Below are 7,500 nucleotides of genomic sequence, written 5' to 3'. Positions count from 1 at the left end.
ATACACATAGCGGAAACCCATACCTCTTTATGTGTGTTGACCATTTTTGACAATTCTGTGTAATTTTCCCCCTACCAGACAAGACAGCACAACACATAGCAAAGACCCTTATTGACAAACTTGTATGCCCCTTCACTACACTCAAAACTCTGATTTCTGACAACGGGACTGAGTTCAACAATGAGATTCCTTCAAATATTTGTAATTACTTTCAAATTACAAGATGCAACGCTACTGCTTATTATCCTAGTTCAAATGGCTTAGTTGAACGCCAGAACAGAAAGATTCTCAATGTTCTTCGACACCTTGCTTCTGATCTTCACTCTTCTTGGGATGAACATGTCCCCATAACTTAAGGTTGCATAAATACTTCCATTAACAGGTCAGTATTGGAATCACCGCATTTTGTCCTCTTTGGCTCTGACAAAAGGCTCCCATATGGCCTTGTTTCAGAATTACCTCCCATTTACAATTTCAATTATCATATCAAGATTGAAGTAACATATTTCAACAATCTTTTCAAAAGAATCCATAATACTCTTCATCTAAGGACGAAATGGTCTGTCTGCATAACAAATCAGCCAGAGCTTGTGCCTTTGAATTTGGAGACATTGTATATATCCTCAACCACACCCCTATCTCGAAGCTCTTCCCTAAATTCTGTGGACCCTATCGTATCATTGGACATCAGTCAAATAACAAAGTCAAAGCACTTAGGTTACACGATCTTACAGAGACCGTATTCTACAAAGATCATATCAAAAGAGTTTTCCGTGGCCTCGACATAGAGGTTGTAACTTCACCAGTTCATACTACCCCTGCAATAGAGGACCATCACCAATCGTCTTCACTGCAACCTCCTATTCCCTTCCCCTGTTACAATCTTTGCAGTTGAACGACAGTATCATAATAGTACATTTTGCATAGGTAGTCGGGAATAATATCTACTCCCACATGTTCAAAAAATTAAGTCAATTTTATTCTAATCATGAGTACTTCCCGATACCACCATTATCCCAACACTGTGTGTATTTGTCTTTATGCCAAAATTCTTGTATTACTTCTTACCTTCCTTGAGCATTAACCTCCATATGGTCAGTGATTGGTAGCTGAGCCGAGCATCTATTGCAAGATGATTTAAGGGAATATTCAATCCTGGGGGTGGTAATAGATTTCCGTGTGGACCCCTGGAAAGGGGATCAACCCTCTGAGTGTGGTGGCACCCTTTTTTACTGAACATATTCCTCTGGGGTCTGACAAGAGCAGACTACATAGCGGTACACAAATAGTGATCATTATGACTTTGTGAGTGGCCCACAGGATGTCCACTACATTGGGTGATCAACTAGAAACTAGTGAACGTGTTTTCCATTTTGCTGTGCTTACTTAATTGTCTTTACTCAAAAGATGGAGTTGTCCATGATGTATATCTCAATTGGGCTGGCGATCCATGGTCTGAAAGGAGTCGTGAAGCACTGAATTATTAGAAGGGGGGGGGGTCACCGTATTGAGAAGATAAACAGAAACGACTTTCACGAGCTAAGAAGTCATCAAAAGAGAGTGAGAGTTCATTAGAACTCAGATATTACCCCTCACAGAAACTACAGAGTTTGCAAAAGAAAAACATTTACTTTCGACGTATTTGTCCAGGTTATTTGTTCGCGGTCGTCTTCATGCTCCCTCGTTCCCTTGCCAGAGACTGAAATCCACCACTAACCCCTTTTGAACTCTCTATTCTAGAACCTTCATCTCTCCTCGACTTTTCATCTAGCTCTCCCTTTCCCCTTCATTACCGTATCCCCCTTCCCCTCCACTTGCCCCTCTCATTCCCTTCCCAGAGACTAAAATCCCACACCAATCCATTCTCAGCTCCCTATTCCTGACCCTTCATCTCTCCTAGACTCTTCATCCCTTCTCCTCCGCCCTCTTCATTGCCCTATCCCCCCTCTCCCTACCCACCCACCCTCACCCCCTCCTTAGCACCTAACCCTTCATCTCTCATCGACCCTTCACCCGTACCTTCCCCTTCATTGCCCTTTTCCCCCCATCCACCCCGCGTCCCTCCTGATATAAAAAAAGAAAGCTAGAAACTAAGACCCACCACCAGCCCCTTCATCTCTCCTCGACACTTCACTTCTCCCTCCCTTCCCCCTTCATGGCTCTATCCTTCCTCCCCCTTTTCCTCGTCCCTCCTCACACGAAAAAGGAAAACGAAGAAAAGGAAATTCTTTAGGCTCCAGACCGCCATATTTGTAAATGAAACTTGCTGGACTGTGACGTTTTAATGGTGAGGGGAGAGAAAACCCGTCTCCCGCCGCGGGTCGATAGAGGTTGAATTTCTTATGTTTAGCTACGGCTCTTCGACTTTGTTGACTGTGTGACAGAGCTCCTCGCCTTCGTAATGACGGTCAGACACAGCCACATGGGAAGTCATTGGTTGAATTGAAGGTTGTCGCGCTAAGGGAATTTTGACTTCAACTTTTATCTTCCAAGAAGAAAAATAAATAGATGTTGGGAGCATTTATCTTCGTTATCCTTTCGAGAAGAGAAGTTTAAAAAAAAAATCGACCAAATATGAAATCTAACCACAACTGCCCCGGCTTTTATATTCATTTCCTTCACCGGAAATTTTTCTTTTTGTTATTATTAGTCTTCCTCCTGTGCAATAGCAGTCATATCTCGATTCTGCTTCCGGCTGTTCTTTTGGGTAACGAGGCATCACAGAGCTTGATGGCTCCAAATATCCAAAATTTATTCCAAAAGAACAGAACCGGGTCACATACATAGCCCTGAGGACGAAACCGCAATGAATGCCTTGTATTAAGCCTTTGTCAGATTTCCTCTTGCGAATGTAGGAAAAAAAAATCCTTTTCTTCCTCGAATTATTACTACCCTTCCATCATCCTCTCCTGTCAGTTTGCTTCCTTTATCTCTTAGTATTTGTCTCTCGTTCTCTCCTTTATCTACATTACTCTTTCTGTTTATCTTCTCCTTCCCCTGTTATTATTATCCACTCTTATTCAATTTCCGTCTTTTTTTTCTAATTCTATTCCTGACATTATTATACTTACCCATACTCTCTCTTTTCATTGAACTATTTTTTTTTTTTTATATCCATACCTTCTTTGGGATGGTATTATTCTTCGATTTCTTTCTCATACTTTTTCTCAATCTCTGACACCAGTTATCCATTTTTTCCCCTTATTTTTTAATCAGCATTACTCCATTCACAGTCTTTTTTTTTTCTCCTGCAAAAGTTCTTGTTCATTTATACTCTTTTACCTCATCTACCCTCATCTTATCAATTCTGTTTGTTTGTTTTTTCTTTCTTTCTTTCTTTTTTAAGGAGATTGATATTTTACTTTTTATTGTTCGCTCTAGTTTTTTGACGTCTTGGGGTAAGTTGTTCCGGTTCGTGGGGGTGATTTTTTTTTTTTTTTTTTTTTTTTTTTTACTCATTGTTTCTTTGTTTTTTGTGATATCACGTGCGAATTTTCCCATGTGTTATCATTTTGGTAACTATGTTAGTAAAACAAATAAGAATGTGTTATCGCGAAATGTACATAATGATGGTGGTGATGATGTGATGGAGAGGGTGGTGGATAGCTGTATGGTGATTATGAGTTCTTTATGTATATATATATATCTATATATATATATATATATATATATATATATATATATATATATATATATATATATATTGTTACAAACCTCTCTAAAGTACCAAAGGTTCATCGGCCTTGTGAATGTCAGAGGTTCGTAACATCAAGGGAACCCTTAGACCCCATGTCTGTTACGGGGTTCATACGGTCAAGAGAACTGAATAAGGTCGCCACCCAGTCGGACACCGGGAAAAGAAATCAAACCAACTTAGCTTAAAGAAATATAATTAAATGAATTTATAAGTATGAAAGTTAATACAAGTAAAATGACACGAAAATAATATAACAAAGACACACGATTACAATTAAACAAACATGATTTTACATAATACATCTAACTTCTGATCATACATTTAACATTACACAAAAGACTCTAGTTCGAAGGTTTTAACGGGATTGAACAGACGTAAGACCGGGTCACAGATCACCAAACAGTTTAGAAATGTAAGCTAATCCTAAGCCCCAATGCTACACACTCCGCGCTCACTTATATGGGGCACTACAAAGCTAAGTCCTAGTGGATCTGGCTCACTGCTATACCAAGGGAAAAGGGTACTAACCTCAAGGCAGTCATTTTTTAATCTGACCCGTGTAATAGGTCTAAGCAGGGTCTGGACAATCGTATAGACTCGTTCACCGTTCCGTGACGAGGCAATACGCTCGTAGCTCATTGGATACTACAAGGGGGGGCGGGATTTACCTAGCCTGACGAGCCTACATTGTTTATGCGGGAAATACAAATGAAATATTTATACGTCACGGCCTGTGACGTAGCAGAGACGCATGCGCAATGGACACTTGAACAATCAACATATTACAAAAACAATCAATATTATAAACTAATACCATAGTACATATATATATCTTATACAGTACATGGATGGGGTGGTGCGAGAGGTAAATGCAAGGGTAGTGGGTCAGGGATTGGAGATGGTTAAAGAAAATGGAGAAAAGTGGGAGGTGAGCCAGCTGTTGTTTGCGGACGACACTGCGCTTGTGGCAGGATCGGAGGAGGGATTGAGGAAGTTGGTGGCAGAGTTTGGGAGAGTATGTGATAGAAGAAAGCTAAAGATAAATGTGGGTAAAAGTAAGGTAATGAGATGTACAGGGGGTGGAAGTGGCAGTAGACTGGAAGTGAACATGAAGGGAGAGCGACTGGAGGAAGTGGATAGTTTTAGATACTTGGGTGCAAATGTGGCAGGGAAAGGTGGAGTGAAGGTGGAGGTAGAATGCAGATTGAGAGAAGCATGTAAGTGCCTTGGTGGATTAAAGAGTGTAATGAGGAATAGACATTTGGGAATGGATGCTAAGAGGAGACTGTATGAAGGAGTGATTGTGCCAACAGCACTGTATGGGGCAGAAACATGGAACATAAGAGAAGAAGAGAGAAGGAGTTTGAATGTGTTTGAGATGAGGTGTCTGAGAAGTATGATAGTGGTTACTAGGCTAGATAGAGTGAGAAATGAGGAGGTGAGGAGGAGAACAGGGGTGGAAAAGGAGCTGGGAGATAGGGTTGATGAAAGAGTATTAGGATGGTTTGGACACATGGAAATAATGAGTGAAGAAAGACTGGTAAAAGAGGTATGGAAGGCAGATGTGGAGGGAGTGGTCATGAGGGGACAATCCTAAGATGAGGTGGATGGATGGGGTGAAGGGGCTTTGGGGAAGAGGGGAATGTCTGTTGAGGAAGGATGGGAGAGGACAGAAGACAGGGGTGAATGGAGAATGGTTGTATATGGATGATGTTGTGATTGCATGGGGTGGAATGGGCGGGGGGGGGGTGAGGTAGTATGTGTGAGCAAAATTTGACGCAGCCCGAAGGGATTTCTCCCCGTCTTCTCCTTTTATGCAATGGGGGGACGGAGAGGGGGAGTCGCCGATTTAATGAAGCGGCCTTGCTGTGGATGTGCTGTGTCTTGCGACACTGCTTCTGACCCAGGGCAGTGGACAAGGTGCAGGGATGACCTGTCATCCAGGAGGTGCTAAGATAAGAGGGAGGGTGGAGGGGTGTGGAGTGTATTCAGGGATGGAATGGGTGGAAATTATTTTATGCCTTTTCCTTTTTGGCTACCTCCCTTGTAAGGGGGAAAAAGCCTTGGTATATGTATGTATGTAATACCATAGTTACATTAATAAATACATACAATACATAGTAAAGAAAATACCTTACGACACATATTTGGTCATAACCAAAGCAGCACAATACGAACACACGTAACATGATAACATTTCCTCGAAACAGCCATAACAATTACATATTTGGCAAGTATACATCGCAGATGTAACAATGTATATATACATATGTATATATATATATATATATATATATATGTGTGTGTGTGTGTGTGTGTGTGTGTGTGTGTGTGTGTGTGTGTGTGTGTGTGTGTGTGTGTGTGTGTGTGTGTGTGTATGTGTGTGTGTATGTTGACCCTTTGAGAGGGAAATTTGACCAAAATCAAATAAGATTGCCTGTCTTAAGCCAAAATGAATCTTATAGATTAACAACTTAAATAAAAAATATTTAAATATCTGTGAGCCTATCAAGTACCATGCGTATTTTAGTAAAATTTAATTATCTGGAGTTAACCAGAATGCATTATGTAATGTACGCCACCAAAGCAAAGGGATTAACTGATTAATCCTAACTTTCTTTGCCATACTCATGTAACCCAGTTTAAGATGTTTTATTATTATTATTATTAATCATAATAAAAGATGAAGGGTGTTTTACTATCGTAATATTGTTGATGAAATAATAGACTTGGTAACCATATAGTGATCGCTGAACCAATTGGCTGTTTTAAAAGATTAGTTAACTTTATGGACGGGGCAGATAGGTGGTAAGGGACATGGAACTCCCTGGTGTAGGCTTTATGGTGTCTTGAAGTCTCCTCCATTGTTATATTCTTATGTAAAAGAAAAATATTTACTTGTTGTTTCTCTTAATGTACACCGTTTCCATTTTCTGTGTCGGTAGAGTTAATAACATGTGCCTAAATTCTCTCACAATATAAACTATATATTAAAAAACCCAGCTCTTAATTTCGCGGGAGCCTTTGTATTAAGTTGTACATAGAATTTTGCGATCTCATATTTCCGCGATAGTTTTAGAACGAAATAATCATGTCGTTACAACAGTGCCGGATTAATGCAGTTGGATATATGAATCGCAATGCATAGGTGGCCAAAGGTTTGAATATGTATGTGACCCGATTAGCATCAGTGAAATTAGAGACCTGAACTAAAATCCAGAAAAAAAAAAAAATATATATATATATATATATGACTTCAACGGGCCAAGAATGCTACACTGTTCGCGTAAGTAAAATGTCTGAACAAACAACCAAAGATTCCAAATGTAAAGGCAGGAACTAGTTCACCAACAGTGATCAACGAATGGAGTAGACTTAGTAACCATAAAGTGAGCGCTGAAATTATTGGTTGTTTCAAGAAAAGATTATCTTTATAAACGGGGATGAACACGGAACTTCCTAGTATAGACGTTATGATTTCTTACAGATTTCTTCATTGTTCATATGTTCTTATCTAATCTTCACCATGTGAGGACGAACACTTTATCGGTGCAACGTTAGTCTAAGAGGGGGTTCACATGGTCAAACGGTTCGTCGAACGCGGTTCGACAGACACGTGTTTAAAGTGATGTGTGAACGTGTGAACGGGGTATTTGGGGTTTAACCAACGTGTTCGACAACCAAATACCCCGTTCACACGTGTAAACCTCTTCTTAGAGCTAACTGAGACGCAGGCGAGGCAGGCGACGCAGCACAGAGCAGAGGCAGACTTCTGTTGCTGAATTGAAGTACAGTTTGAACTC

The sequence above is a fragment of the Oratosquilla oratoria genome, chromosome 17 (genome assembly GCF_046742065.1).
Source record: "Oratosquilla oratoria isolate Oo_2021 chromosome 17, ASM4674206v1, whole genome shotgun sequence".
Lineage (NCBI taxonomy): Eukaryota > Metazoa > Arthropoda > Malacostraca > Stomatopoda > Squillidae > Oratosquilla > Oratosquilla oratoria.
This window is presented reverse-complemented; position numbering follows the sequence as displayed.